The following is a 16,171-nucleotide window of genomic DNA, read 5'->3' on the forward strand; positions in this document are numbered from 1 at the left end:
GGTCACTGTTCCAAAACCGACATCCCTTTCGTTATCTTGATGGCCAGTATCCCCTGATAAACCCCCGTTATTCCCATGGGGGGAAACGTGTCAGACATTGCTCAGGGATGTCGGTTTTGAAAAGAGTTTGACCAGTGACCAATGACTCAATGTGGATGTTTATCTCCGCTTCTATTTTTTGACGCACTACAACTCAGATGAGTATATGGCTATTGCATTATATTCTGTGTAATCAGACACCATTGCAACTATCTATTGCATGTATTGTTATTATACATAGCTCTATTATGGGTGATACATGGTTAAAAAGAGCTGGTAATTGCGGAGCCCTGTCCCTTTCTGCCATCATGCATTAGGACAATGAGATAAATGCACAACTATTGCATCCTATTTGACCACACTTCACACTTTACTAGTTATATGGACATTGTTCTTTAAATGGATATTTGTACTGTTTAGATCTATCGTGGCTAATCGTTCATTATAGCCACAAACATAAAGAGAAAAAAAATCCCTTTTGAATTATTATTTTTGCTTTTTTCATTTTTCAATTTTTGCTTTTTACATTTTTCGGTTTTTTTTTCACATGAGCATTGGGTGTATTGGGACACAAATTTGGTAGTTTTATGGATTTGTAGGACCATCAGGGTTAGCCACCGCTGATTGGGGGCGCCTACTGCTGTAACTTAGGGTGCCAACCTCCACTGCCAGGCAGAGATCAATATAGTGGACCTGCAGGGCACAGTGGGACACACTATTGAAATATATATATATTATTCCCTACGGTAATCCCTTTATTTCTGGTGCTTTGTCTCCAATTTTGGAATGTTTTTTAAACTTTATTCATTAAAAGTTATTTTTTAGGAATCCTTGTTTCTTTTGGGTAGTTACAGTTTCACTATTCCCAATCAAAGGACAAACATCAGCACATTTGTCAAGCAAGCCAATTTTACGTATTTCAAAGTAAAATTTGGTGATGAAGATAAGTCTTGGGCCCTGCTCAAGGTGTGCAAGCAGTGTGTCAAGAGTTTACAGATATGAACGATGGAACACGTGATAAGATACCATTTGGTATACCTATGGTTTGGCAAGATTCAAGAGATCATGAAAGAAATAATATACATCATTAAGAAAAATAAATATAAAATAGAGTATCCTAGTCGACCATCATCTATATATACAGTGCCTCATTCAGCTGACATTTCATTGCCAGTTTTCCTTGAAGCAACCTCTTTTCAAGGATAGCATTATAGTGAAGAACAAAGTGACAGCAATAATGAAGATTTTTAAATTGAAGATGTCTCAGATCATAAGGGATTTGACCAGCATAAGTTGACTGATTTTTCATGAGCTTTGGGACTGTCAGAAAAGGCTTCAGAACTCATAGCATCAAGACCGCATCAGATAAACTTGCTTGAAAAAGGAGCAAAGGTATCCTATGTTCGATCCAGAGAAAGTGCATTTCTGCAATACTTTAGACGTGACAGTGGTTTTGTGTGTTGCCATAACATACATGGTTTAATTGAGCAATTTGCAATTCCAATCAATAACTCAAATGAATGGCGACTGTTCATTGAAAACCGAGCTTAAAGTGTGTCCTCATCCATAATGGCAATTTGTTTGGTGCAGTCCCAATTAGCTATTCAGTTTATCTTTGTGAAGAATACGGAGACATCAAGAGAGTCATTCAGAATTGGATATTCTGTATTGACCTTAAAATGATATGCTTACTTCTTGGCCAGCAATGCGGATGCACCAAGTATCCTTGTTTTCTGTGCATGTGGCACAGCAGAGCTAGTGAGAAGTATTAGATGGAGAGGAAATTGTGTCCAAGATCTAACCTCAAGCTTGGTGATCCAAACATTTTACATGAGCCACTTGTTAATAGAAAGAACATTATAGTTCCACCTCTGCACATGAAATTGGGTCTCATGAAGCAATTCATTAAAGCTTTGCTATCTGAAGGAAAATGTTTCAAGTACCTCATTTTGACATTTCCTAGTCTGTCATTTGAGAAAATAAAGGCCACTGTGTTTGATTTGGCAGCTCATCAAAAATGAACATTTCATCGAGACAATGTCAGAACTTTAGAAGAATGCTTAATTATCATTCAAAGATATATTCCTTTTCTGTATCATTCAAAGGACTTACTTGGAAATACACAAGCAAACAATTACACCAAAATTGCCTTTTCTGATAACCTCCCTGAAACTCTTGGTACTGTCAGTGATGAGCAAGGTGAATGATTCCACCCAGATTTGAAGGTCATAGGGGGACGATATCAGAGTAGATGGGATGTACAATTGATGGCTGACTATTGTTGAATCATCAAGCAAGATTGTCCAGAGAATGAACACTCCAGGAAAAGCTCTAAGTGTAACGGTACCGTCACATTTAGCGACTTTACAACGATAACGATAGCGATCCGTGACGTTGCAGCGTCCTGGCTAGCGATATCGTTGTGTTTGACACGCAGCAGCGATCAGGATCCTGCTGTGACATCGCTGGTCGTTGCTGAAAGTCCAGAACTTTATTTCGTAGCTGGATCACCCGCTGACATCGCTGAATCGGCGTGTGTGACGCTGATCCAGTGATGTCTTCACTGGTAACCAGGGTAAACATCGGGTTACTAAGCGCAGGGCCGCGCTTAGTAACCCGATGTTTACCCTGGTTACCATTGTAAAAGTAAAAAAAAAAACCCTACATACTTACATTCCTGTCACGTTCCCCAGCGTCAGCTTCCCTGCGTCCCCCAGTGTTAGCGCCGGCCGGCCGTAAAGCAGAGCACAGCGGTGACGTCACCGCTCTGCTTTCCGGCCGGCGCTTACACAGTGCAGAGAAGCTGAAGGCGAGGGACGTGACAGGAATGTAAGTATGTAGTGTTTTTTTTTTTACTTTTACAATGGTAACCAGGGTAAACATCAGGTTACTAAGCACGGCCCTGTGCTTAGTAACTCAATGTTTACCCTGGTTACCCGGGGACTTCGGCATCATTGGTCGCTGGAGCGCTGTCTGTCTGACAGCTCTCCAGCGACCAAACAGCGATGCTGCAGCGATCGGCATCATTGTCTATATCACTGCAGCGTCGCTAAATGTGATGGTACCTTAAGTTTTTACCTTAACTGCTACCTAACTTTACTACTTACACACAATTTGACTTACAGTAACAATATATCTTTTGTATGAGCAAAATAGCTTTAAATAAACATTTCACTTAGGTTATTCTTTGCATTATTTTGCACAGCATGTACACTGTGTATGATTTTGGAGACCTAGGGAGGGTATCCCGCAGTTTAATAAGTTGTTGTGATAGATAAAAAATGGGATCACTTCAGATTCAGAAGCCAAAATTAGTAAAAAAACAAGTGTCAGATTTAACTCAATGAAAATTGCACAGAAATGCATAATTTGTACACTTATGCCTTACTAGATGTATATTGCCCAGTCACGTAGTATATTGCCCAGTCACATAGTATATTGCCCAGCCACGTAGTATATTGCACAGCGACGGAGTATACAGCACAGAGTCATGTAGTATACAGACTTAAAATAAAAAATAAACATATACTCACCCTCCATTGAAGTCCTGGCCCTGTGTGTGGTACACGCGGCAGCTTCCTGTACCAGGTTTGGTATGGGCGCAGGACCTGTGATGACTTCGTGTCCTTGTCGCATACCATCCTTGCCACCAGAACCTGCCGCTTGCATGGAGCGGTCACCGGAGCGTCGCGAGGAGCGGGAAAGGCGCCGGAATGTGAGTATATAATGATTTTTTATTTTTTTTTATTATTTTTAACATTAGATCTTTTTACTATTGAGGCTGCATAGGCAGCCTCAATAGTAAAAAAGTTGGTCACAGAGGGTTAATAGTAGCGTTAATGGAGTGCGTTACACCGCGGCATAACGCGGTCCATTAGTGCTGCCATTAACCCTGTGTGAGCGCTGACTGGAGGGGAGTACGAAGCGGGCACTGACTGCGGGGAGGAAGGAGCGGCCATGTTGCCGCCGGACTGCACCCGTCGCTGATTGGTCGTGGCAATGGTCGTGGGCGTTTTGCCACGACCAATCAGCGACTTGGATTCCATGACAGACAGAGGCCGCGACCAATGAATATTCGTGACAGACAGACAGAAAGACAGACAGACGGAAGTGACCCTTAGACAATTATACATATAGATTGTTACAGACTGGCTGTGTGATTGTTTTTCTTGGGATGATGAATCTATAGCAAATCTAAGGAAGGACATGACAGCAGGATATGGTGACACCATATAGAGAGAACACGTGATCTGTGAGATGTATATAACACATGACCCACAGGAAAGGGGGTGTCTTGGCTCTCTTCGGACACTTCACACACACTTCACACAGACATCAGATGGACTGCTGATTCATGAATTAGCCACGTGCTTCTTGATAGACTTCTACCATACTTTTGACAGAGACAGACACCATTTACCATTCAGGATCCTGGGAAAGATAGGAAACAAACTTTGATATGGACAAATGGACAATCTCTTTGTAACTATTTCATCTATTTTATGTTTTGCTGCAATGATTCTCTTTGGTGGACAATTCAATAAAGCACTACATTTTTTATAAGAAATATCAAATATTGCATCTGGTAAAGAAGAGTCCTGAATAAATAAATATACAAAACAACTATATTTAACACCAGTATGCATAAAACATGCATTTAAATTTTAGGTAACTTTTCAGAGTATGATGTTATGTTTGTACATAATAAATAACATCATTTCTGGCCTTTAAATTATATTATGTATTTTACTCTGCAGGCTTTAACTCTAGTTTTAGTTCTCTCTGAGCTAGTGGATGGATGCTAGCCATTATGATATTGTAATGCTGGGTGATAGTGAAATGACTACTGCTAGGCAGCAAGAGCATTTGTTTGCAGGGACAGTGGAGGCTATATTTTTGTGCATCAGCTCTGTAGCTTATTAGGCTGCCTTATAAAGCTCCCTGATAGCTGCATTGCTGTTTGCACGCTGCTGTGCAAACCAACTGCTTTTTTAAAAGCAAAAATCCTGTTGGTCCTTTCTGCACAGTTATCTTCTTTATTTGTCCACACTTTTGTGTGCAGCAGTCCTTTTTATTGCTGCCATACTTTTCCTGAGATCATAGTAGGGAGATTGAAATTGTACTACAGTCCTTGTATTTTTTCATATATCTTCCAGTCACTTTCTGCCACTTAGATTGAGTTGTTTTATACACTGGGCCTTAGTTTTTGGTCAATCTCCCCCCAAAAAAGGGAGTTTCAAATTCTCACAAAGTGGATATACTGCAGTCCTGTTAGTTTGGTGTATGTCAGCCAGCCACTTTCTGCCACTTAGATTGCGTTGTTTTATACACTGGGCCTGAGTTTTGGGTCAGTCTCCCCCCAAAAAAGTGAGTTTCAAATTCTCACCAAGTGGTTCTACTGCCGTCCTGTTAATTTGGTGTATGTCAGCCAGCCACTTTCTGCCACTTAGACAGCCTTGTTTTATACACTGGGCCTGAGTTTTGGGCCAGTCTCCCCCCAAAAAATGGAGTTTCAAATTCTCACAAAGTGGATACACTGCAGTCCTGTTAGTTTGGTGTATGTCAGCCAGCCACTTTCTGGCACTTACATTGCGTTTTTTTATACACTGGGCCTGAGTTTTGGGTCAGTCCCCCCAAAAAAAAAAGGGAGATTCAAATTCTCAACAAGTTTATATACACCTTCTACCTTGTTTTACAGTACCATATAACGGTTGTTATTTTGGTTAGATTTTCCAAAAAATGAGGAAGTCTCGTGGAAGAGGCCGTGGGCAGGTGTTGCCAGCTGGTACTGATGGTGGTGGTGGTGGTGGTGCATCTGGTGGTAGTGGCAAAAGCACAATAGCACCTAAGGCTGGAGGTGTTGAGCAAGCGTCATCGTCTGGCTACACAAGGCCTCGAAGGCTCCCTTATCTGGGAGTAGGAAAACGGCTTTTAAAGCCGGAGCAGCAGGAAAAAGTTTTGGCTTTCCTTGCTGACTCAGCCTCTAGCTCTTTCGCCTCCTCTTCAGAAAGTTCCAAATATAAAAGCAGTGAGTCGTCAGTGGATGGTCCCGGGCAGGAACAAGACATTTCCTTGTGTCCTTCACCCAAACCAAAAGTGAAGGATATGTCAGGCGACACTACAGGTTACTTCATGGAGCTCTTTACACATACCGTGCCTGGGTTAGAACGGGAAATTGTTAACTGCCCATTACAAGATGAATCGGACATGGAGTACACTGATGCACAGCCACAGCTAGATTATAATGCTGTTCCATTGACTCAGATCACTACATTGCCCTCGCAGTGTACTGAGCCAGAATCTGACCCTGATGAGACTATGGTGCCTCGTCACAAATGCTATAGCACCTTACACGGTGACACAGAGGAAGGTGCACATGAAGAGGAGGTGATAGATGACCCAGTTGTTGACCCAGATTGGCAGCCATTGGGGGAAGAGGGTGCCGCTGCCAGCAGCTTTGAAGCGGAGGAGGATGATCCGCAGCAGCCATCTACATCGCAACAGTTGTCATCTGGCAGGCCCGTATCAGGCCAAAAACATTAGTCAAAAACAGAAACAGTTTTAGGACAGCGTGGCCATCCAGTGAAAGTAGCACAGCGTGCAATGCCTGAAAAGGTATTCCATAGTAGGAAGAGTGCAGTGTGGCAATTTTTTAACCAAGATCCGAATGTTCAGTCAAAAGTTATCTGTAAGAAATGCTCAAAGACCTTTATCAGAGGCAAGAATCTTCAAAATTTAAATACAACGTGCATGCTTAGACATTTAACTAGCATGCACTTGCAAGCCTGGACTAACTACCAAACGTCCCGTACCGTTGGTGCACCTGCTAGGTAGTCAGCAATGCTACATTGCTTCCCTCACTGTAAGCCCACCGGTTAGGACACCACCAGCAGCAAATGTGGAGGTATCGTCGCAAGGCCAAAGCAGTCAGGGAATCACAAGGTTATTGGTAGGAAACACTGTATGTAGGCCAACATCGAGAATACCATCACCAACCCTCTCTCAGTCCGCCATGTCCACCTCCACCACCACCACCGATAATTCCACCATATGCACCTCTCCAGTCCAGCTCACCCTACAAGAGACTCTCATTAGGAAAAGAAAGTACTCATCTTCTCATCCACGTACACAGGGTTTGAACGCCCACATTGCTAGACTAATCTCGTTAGAGATGATGCCCTACCGGTTGGTTGAAAGTGAAGCTTTCAAAGCCCTGATGGCCTACGCAGTACCACGCTATGACCTACCCAGTCGACACTTCTTTGCGAGAAACGCCATCCCAGCCCTCCACCAGCATGTCAAAGACCGCATTGTCCATGCACTGAGGCAATCAGTCAGTGGAAAGGTGCACCTCACAACAGATGCATGGACCAGTAGGCATGGCCAGGGACGTTACGTGTCCATCATGGCACACTGGGTTAATGTGGTGGATGCAGGGTCCACAGGGGACAGCCATAGTGGGACGGTTCTGCCTAGCCCACGGCCTAGGAAACAGTTGGCTGTAGGCATTCGCAATCCCTCCTCCTCCTCCAGAAGCGAAAGCTCGTCCACAGAGTGCAGTCACACGACCACTCCATCTGCAGCTGCCAGTGTTGCACACGAGGTGTCCCATTATCAAACAGCTAGTGGTAAGCGTCAGCAGGCTGTGTTAGATATGAAGTGTTTGGGCGACAACAGACACACTGCGGAAGTAATGGCCGAGTACTTGCAGCAAGAAACTCAGTCATGGCTGGGCAGTGTACATCTTGAGGCAGGCAAGGTAGTCAGTGATAACGGAAGGAATTTTATGGCTGCCATAGCCCTTTCAGAACTTAAACACATACCTAGCCTGGCTCACACCTTGAACCTGGTGGTGCAGTGCTTCCTCAAAAATTATCCGGAGTTACCACCCCTGCTCCTGAACGTGTGAAGACTTTGCTCGCACATCCGCCGGTCACCCGTACACTCCAGCCGTATGCTGAACCATCAGCGATCGCTGAATCTTCCCCAGCACCGCCTAATAATCGACATTGCAACAAGGTGGAACTCCACACTACACATGGTTCAGAGGCTGTGCAAACAGAGGCATGCTGTGATTAATTTGTGGGAGGATACACATACACGGGCAGGCAGTTGGATGGCAGACATAGAGTTGTCTGGTGTGCAGTGGTCGAAGCTACAAGACCTCTGTTAAGTCCTTCAGTGTTTTGAGGAATGCACATGGCTGGTAAGTGCAGATGACGCCATCATAATCATGAGCATCCCACTAATGTGTCTGCTGATGCAAAGTTTGACGCACATTAAGCAGCTGCTGGCATCTGCAGCCAAGGAGGAGGGAAGCCTTGATGACAGTCAGCCATTTTCTACTCAGGGAACTCTCCTGGATGAGGTGGTGGACGAAGAGGAGGAGGAGGAGGATGATGGGGATGAATATTTATGGGAGGAGGATGCTTCTCAGGGGCAATAGAAACAGGTGGCGTTGCAAGGTCAGGTACAGGGTTTTTGCGGGACACAAGTGATGTTGATTTGCAAGAAAGTGCTCCTCAACCCAGCACAAGCAGTGAATTGATACATGGAACATTGGCCCACATGGCTGGGTATGCCTTGCGTATCCTAAAAAGGGACCCCCGCATTATCAAAATGATGACCGATGACGATTACTGGTTGGCCTGCCTCCTGGATCCACGATATAAAGGAAAATTACAAAACATCATGCCACATGAGAACCTTGAGCAAATATTGGCTACCAAACAAGCAACTCTTGTAGACCATTTGGTTCAGGCATTCCCAGCACACAGCGGCGGTGATGGTTCTCACACGAGCCTTAGGGGGCAACATGGCAGAGGTGTTAGAGGTGCACAAATCTGAAGTAGCAATGGACAGAGGGGCTTTATGACCAGGTTGTGGAGTGATTTTGCAATGACCGCTGGCACGACAGGTAGTGCTGCATCGATTCAAAGTGACAGGAGACAGCATTTGTCCAGTATGGGTACGAACTACTTTTCCTCCCTTATCGATGTTCTCCCTCACAGGTAATTCCCCTTTGATTACTGGGCATCTAAAATAGACACCTGGCCTGAATTGTCAGAATATGCATTACAGGAGCTCGCTTGCCCTGCTTCTAGTGTGCTATCAGAAAGAGTCTTCAGTGCCTCTGGTTCAATACTGACCGAAAACAGGACACGTCTGGCTACCCAGAATGTTGATGATCTAACCTTCATTAAAATGAACCAATCATGGATTTCAAATTATTTTGCCCCACCTTCTCCTGCTGACACGTAGCTTGCCTGAAAAATGTCTTGCTTTTGGCCTCCTCTTAGAGACTTCTCCAATTCCTCCATTTGCAGCTGCTGAATGTCCACCATAGGCCATTTTTATACCTCCCTAAATGGGCTGACTCCCCTCACAGGGCCGTGGTCACCACCTGGCGCAAGCCCACTCTTGGACGACTGCACTGGCACAGACAGGGTCCCTCATAGTACAATAAAGTGTCTCTGACAGTGGTGGTGCACAACCAATGTCAGACACACCGTCGTAATATGAGGGGCCCTGTGCCAGTACCGCTGCCCACGAGAGAGTGTTCCCCCCACCTCGAACAGTGCTCTACCACTTGCAATACTTATCTCTCCCTGCTCCACCACTGTGTAGTCTGTGGTGTTAAATCCTTCAATGTCACTGCCAATACAAATTTGTTGAAATTATAGATGATAGTTAAAATATACAGGGGCCCTGGCCTCCATTTAGACCAGTTAATACTTTGCGCCTACTACCACTGTCTGCTACTCAGCAGAGGAGCCCACCTAGCTATGCCACCTGTTTAGTCCTGTTACCAATTTTGAACTGCATTTAGCCTACTTTTTTATTTTGGGCCTACTAACTATATCTGCGCCACTCGTTACAATTGTCCTCCACAGAACAAAGCTATGCCGCCTGTTTAGTCCTATTACCAATTTTGAACTGCTTTTCGCCTACTTTTTTATTTTGGGCCTACTAATTGTATCTGCGCCACTCATTACAATTGTCCTCCAGTGAACAAAGCAATACCGCCTATTTAGTCCTGTTACCAATTTTGAACTGCATTTTGCCTACTTTTTTATTTTGATCCTACTAACTGTGTCTGCGCCACTCATTACAATTGTCCTCCACTGAACAAAGCTATGCCGCCTGTTTAGTCCTGTTACCAATTTTGAACTGCATTTAGCCTACTTTTTTATTTTGGGCCTACTAACTGTGTCTGCACCACTCGTTACAATTGTCCTCCACTGAACAATGCAATACTGCCTGTTTAGTCCTGTTACCAATTTTGAAATGCATTTAGCCAACTTTTTTATTTTGGGCCTACTAACTGTGACTGCGCCACTCGTTACAATTGTCCTCCACTGAACAATGCAATGCCACCTGTTTAGTCCTGTTACCAATTTTGAACTGCATTTAGCCTACTTTTTTATTTTGGGCCTACTACCTCTGTCTGCACCACTCATTACAGTTGTCCTCCACTTAACAAAGCTATGCCACCTGTTTAGTCCTGTTATCAATTTTGAACTGCATTTAGTCTACTTTTTTATTTTGGGCCTACTAACTGTGTCTGCGCCACTCATTACAGTTGTCCTCCACTTAACAAAGCTATGCCGCCTGTTTAGTCCTGTTACCAATTTTGAACTGCATTTAGCCTACTTTTTTATTTTGGGCCTACTAACTGTGTCTGCGCCACTCATTACATTTGTCCTCCACTGAACAAAGCAATGCCGCCTGTTTAGTCCTGTTACCAATTTTGAACTGCATTTAGCCTACTTTTTTATTTTGTGCCTACTACCTGTGTCTGCGCCACTCATTACAGTTGTCCTCCACTTAACAAAGCTATGCTGCCTGTTTAGTCCTGTTACCAATTTTGAACTGCATTTAGCCTACTTTTTTATTTTGGGCCTACTAACTGTGTCTGCACCACTCATTACAATTGTCCTCCACTGAACAAAGCTATGCCGCCTGTTTAGTCCTGTTACCAATTTTGAACTGCATTTAGCCTACTTTTTTATTTTGGGCCTACTAACTATATCTGCGCCACTCTTTACAATTGTCCTCCACAGAACAAAGCTATGCCGCCTGTTTAGTCCTATTACCAAATTTGAACTGCTTTTTGCCTACTTTTTTATTTTGGGCCTACTAATTGTATCTGCGCCACTCGTTACAATTGTCCTCCACTGAACAAAGCAATACCGCCTATTTAGTCCTGTTACCAATTTTGAACTGCATTTAGCCTACTTTTTTTATTTTGGGCCCACTAACTGTGTCTGCGCCACTCATTACAATTGTCCTCCACTGAACAAAGCTATGCCGCCTGTTTAGTCCTGTTACCAATTTTGAACTGCATTTAGCCTATTTTTTATTTTGGGCCTACTACCTGTGTCTGCGCCACTCATTACAATTGTCCTCCACTGAACAAAGCAATGCCGCCTGTTTAGTCCTGTTACCAATTTTGAACTGCTTTTAGCCTACTTTTTTATTTTGGGCCTATAGCTGTGTTTCCTCCTCATCCTGCCCTTTGCCCAGCCACTGCTAGATGAGTCTGCTGGTACATTGACCCAGACCACTACATTCCCCTTGCACTCTACACAACCAGAATTTGACCCTGCTGAAAGTCAGGTTCCCCCCCACCTTACATGGGGACAAAGAGGAAAGTGCAGATGAAAGTGCAGGTTAATTCATCAGGTGGGGGGGTATACTCGTTTGCACTGGCACAGGGCCCCTCATAGTACGTAAAAGTGTCTCTGACAGTGGGAGGTGCCACCCGCCGTCAAACACACCGCTGTACTATGAGGGGCCCTGTGCCAGTGCCAACTAGTGGGCCCCCCTGCTTGCTCAGGATCACAGCACTTGCAAAGTTGAAATACTTACCTCTCCCTGCTCCACCGCTGTGACGTATTCTGCGTTTCCTGGGCCCAAGAAAATCTTGAGCCAGCCCTACCCCCCTACAACTTTAGCCAAATGACCCCCCTGTTTTCAATGCCTAACTATTATTATAAAGTAAATTAAGATTGACAAGCTTAAGAAATAAGAATTGGTGTTTTTGGCATTAAAATGGGCACTGTAGGTGTTTTCCTGTCCTCCTCTCACTGCCGACTTTGATTCCCCATTGACTTGCATTGGGTTTCGTGTTTTGGTCGGCCTCCGACTTTTCGAAATAATCGGCTGATTTCACCCGACTTTTGACAAAGTCGGGTTTAGCGAAACCCGACTCGATCCTAAAAAAGTAAAAGTCGCTCAACTCTAGTGGACAATAATAAGCCATGCACAGGCACCAAAGCATGAACCTCCTCAGAAGAACAATAAAACACTGACCTTAACCACCCACCAGAACTGAGAATAATCAGCATCAAAAGGAGGAAATTGCATATTTAAATCTGCCTCCCAGAAATCAACTGACCACGCTGGATCAATGCCCAATTTCCACCTCCGAACTACAGAGACACCGGAGGAGGGGAGAGAAGACAAGAGGGAACCTCCCACCATCTGACTACCCAAGCAGATGCAGCATCATGAACCTGCTGGCAGCAGCCAACACCAAGGAGCCCAGCGTCCCGGGGTCCCCGCACAGCATAATTACTGGGAGCACCGGATTCCGCCACCAAGCAATGCTATTCCATCTCTTAGAATGCAATATCTGAACTGAGGGAGTACTCCCACAAACTCGACCCCCCCAATGTGACACCCTGTCCCTCATGGCCAGTGAAGAGTGATGGGTAACCCACCGGAAAGCTGTAGTCCACCCATATAGAAACAGCAGTAGCAGCATGAAATACTTTATAAGCCATCACTGAGATGTATGGCTTAGAATTTAATTAACACTAAAGTAAAATACATTTGCTAAAAGCTGCTTTGACCAAGATGGATTTTAGCTGTTTTTCCAGAGTAAATAATGAGTTCAGACAGGGAAAGAATTGTCCGATAGTGAAAGCAGTACATTTCTCTGATAAGATATAGTTTAGCGTTTCTTATATAAACCCTTATTATTGACTTATGCAACTTTTCTTAAAACTATAATGACGATTATACTGTTGGAGAACCAGAAACACATGGGCTACTTGCACATTGAACAAATCTGTAGGAACATGTTCACACACAACCAACAAACTTGAAGCCACAAAAGAGCACAATGATCCAAAAAATAATCTCTAATAATCACAGCAATAAGCAAGTGCTAGTCAAAAGATGGAAAAAAAACAGGGTATTTAGTTGATACATTTTTTTGCAAAAAAATGTATACTAAGCTGCTCCACCAATCGTCAAGGTATACCCATATAGAGCAGTCCTAACTAATGTATATAATCCCTATCTGATGTATTTAAAAACCTGATCATCTGTATAGTACCGGTATAAGCAGGGTTCAGAGAGGGAATATCCATGTGCAGATCTGCAATTGATTTACAGTACAATGTAAATCAATGAGAAAAAAAAAATGCTGTGCACACTTTGCGGACAATCCGCTGCGGAAACGCTGCGGTTTAAAAGAAGTAGCATGTCACTTGTTTTTTGTGAATCTGCAGCAAATCTGCAAGAAAACTGCAGCAAAAACGCACAAAAAACGCTGCAGAACCGCACAAAATACGCGACAAATCCGCAGGTGCGTTTTCTGCCAGGAGAGGCAGAATCCGACCCAGGAATTCCTAAGCCTAATCCGCAACGTGTGCCCATAGCCTTAAGGCTCAAGCAGTGGTCTGAAAAAATGAAATTACTACCAAAATATGAGTGCATCAAAGCACTCACAGACCACTATAACACACAAAAAATGTAATAAAATCAATACAGTTTATTGAAAAGCCATTAAAAACAATACAAAAAAATACAAAGTGAGGATGTCAAAAAGACTCAGAAAAATTCCTGCAGCAAACAATATATACATATGTCTTATGGAAAGCATATTAATGTTATATCAATATATATTTCTCTCCCGTCCAACAAAGGAAGCTCATCCAAAGTGTCCTTTAAGGTCCTAATCTAATGTGAGAAAACCCGGACAAAAAACGAGCTAAATTTGCCTAAACCTATGTGGCACAGTGACAAGTACATACAATGTAATGCTTACCCATAATAGATGCCGCTGCAGGGATGCCCCGACGCGCCCCTTGAGAAAGCACGTGATTGGCGAAACGCGCGTCGGGGCATCCCTGCAGCGGCATCTATTATGGGTAAGCATTACATTGTATGTACTTGTCACTGTGCCACATAGGTTTAGGCAAATTTAGCTCGTTTTTTGTCCGGGTTTTCTCACATTAGATTAGGACCTTAAAGGACACTTTGGATGAGCTTCCTTTGTTGGACGGGAGAGAAATATATATTGATATAACATTAATATGCTTTCCATAAGACATATGTATATATTGTTTGCTGCAGGAATTTTTCTGAGTCTTTTTGACATCCTCACTTTGTATTTTTTTGTATTGTTTTTAATGGCTTTTCAATAAACTGTATTGATTTTATTACATTTTTTGTGTGTTATAGTGGTCTGTGAGTGCTTTGATGCACTCATATTTTGGTAGTAATATTGGCTTGTCCACTTTTCTTGAAATAAGTATAGTATTGGAGAAGCTAGTATAGCGATGCTTCTGGCTGGGACTGTTTATTCATGCTTTTTGTATCTATATTTTGATGAAAAAATGAAATTGCAGCATAATAATAATAATAATCATTTTTATTTATATAGCGCCAACATATTCCGCAGCACTTTACAAATTATAGAGGGGACAGACAATAGACATTACAGCATAACAGAAATCACAGTTCAAAACAGATACCAGGAGGAATGAGGGCCCTGCTCGCAAGCTTACAAACTATGATTTTTTTTTTTGCCGCATGCATGATTTTCACGGACAGACGTAATTGAGGCATGGAGAAACTTTTTTCTACCTTGGATAAAATCGGATCCTACTCAGATCAAAGTCCGATCAACCTTTGATCAGAGTTTGATTAGCATAATCAGACTGATTTTCTTGGATGGAGAGGAAATATTCATGTGAGCTGAGCCTAACTGTATTTGTAAATTAGCTTCCTTTTTTCTTTATTAAGTAAAAGGTTGCAGACCAGACTGTTAGACCTTCAGCTAAAATCAGTAATGTTATTATAAGAAGCAATTTATAGACAATTGAAGAAATGTAACTATGATATGGTATCAGTATAGTACAGAAAATTGCTGTAAAGATTATTTTTCAAAAATTTTTTGGATTTTAAAATAAGGGTGTAAATATTACAAAAAATATAAAATGTTTCTTCTCTATTTTCGTTCATATAGATATTTTACAGTATTTTAATTTTGGCCGTGTTTGATTGGTTATTAAATGAACCTGTCCAATTCCTTTTCAGTCTAATGTGCATATGTTATAACTTACTGACCATTGATTTAACTCTGGTATATCACACTAATCCTTAGAATAAAGTGTTCACAGTGCCACCAAACCATGATCTCAGTGTTTTCTTTTTCACCTCTGAACGCTGCCACTAATAATTAAATGGTATAACAAGTCACATGGGAGCTTGTATGTGATGCAAAATGCATATTTGGCTTGTTGATTCTCAAATGACTGATGACAGCAAGGCTTGATTCACAAGGTGCATTGATCAAAATACAATTTAGTTATAGCCTCCAATAGGACACAGGAGGTTCTTTTGAATTCTGCTGGTAAATGTAAATGTAGTTTGTGTTCTCGCAGTGTTGTAGTACAAGCTACATCATATTAATTCATCTGCTTTGCCCAAGGTCAGCTTAGAGATTCTTAAATGATATTGACATATTCAAAAAATTGTAGTCACTACATGTTAAAAATAAAGTGTAGAACTTGTGGTAGAGCGTCTCACTCGGCTGGACACAGAGGTATAAACGCAACACTGTCTCATAAAGAACGTGCTTAGTTTATTGAGGCAGCATAAACCAAGGAAGGGAAAATTAACAGTGTCCTCTGGGCAAAATAAAAAGGAAGAAAATACAGTTCTTTTTCCTAGCGGAATTCAGCCCGTTCACGGGTATAGGGTCCACGGTACAGATCCACACGGGCACAAACACTTTCCTGGAGTGTTTCTTCTCCAGGTACACTGCACACTACTGTCTTGCAAAGCCCACTATTTAAACCCTAAACCATGTGACTCCAATCCATCATGTGACTGA

Source organism: Ranitomeya imitator, chromosome 1, assembly GCF_032444005.1.
Source record: "Ranitomeya imitator isolate aRanImi1 chromosome 1, aRanImi1.pri, whole genome shotgun sequence".
Lineage (NCBI taxonomy): Eukaryota > Metazoa > Chordata > Amphibia > Anura > Dendrobatidae > Ranitomeya > Ranitomeya imitator.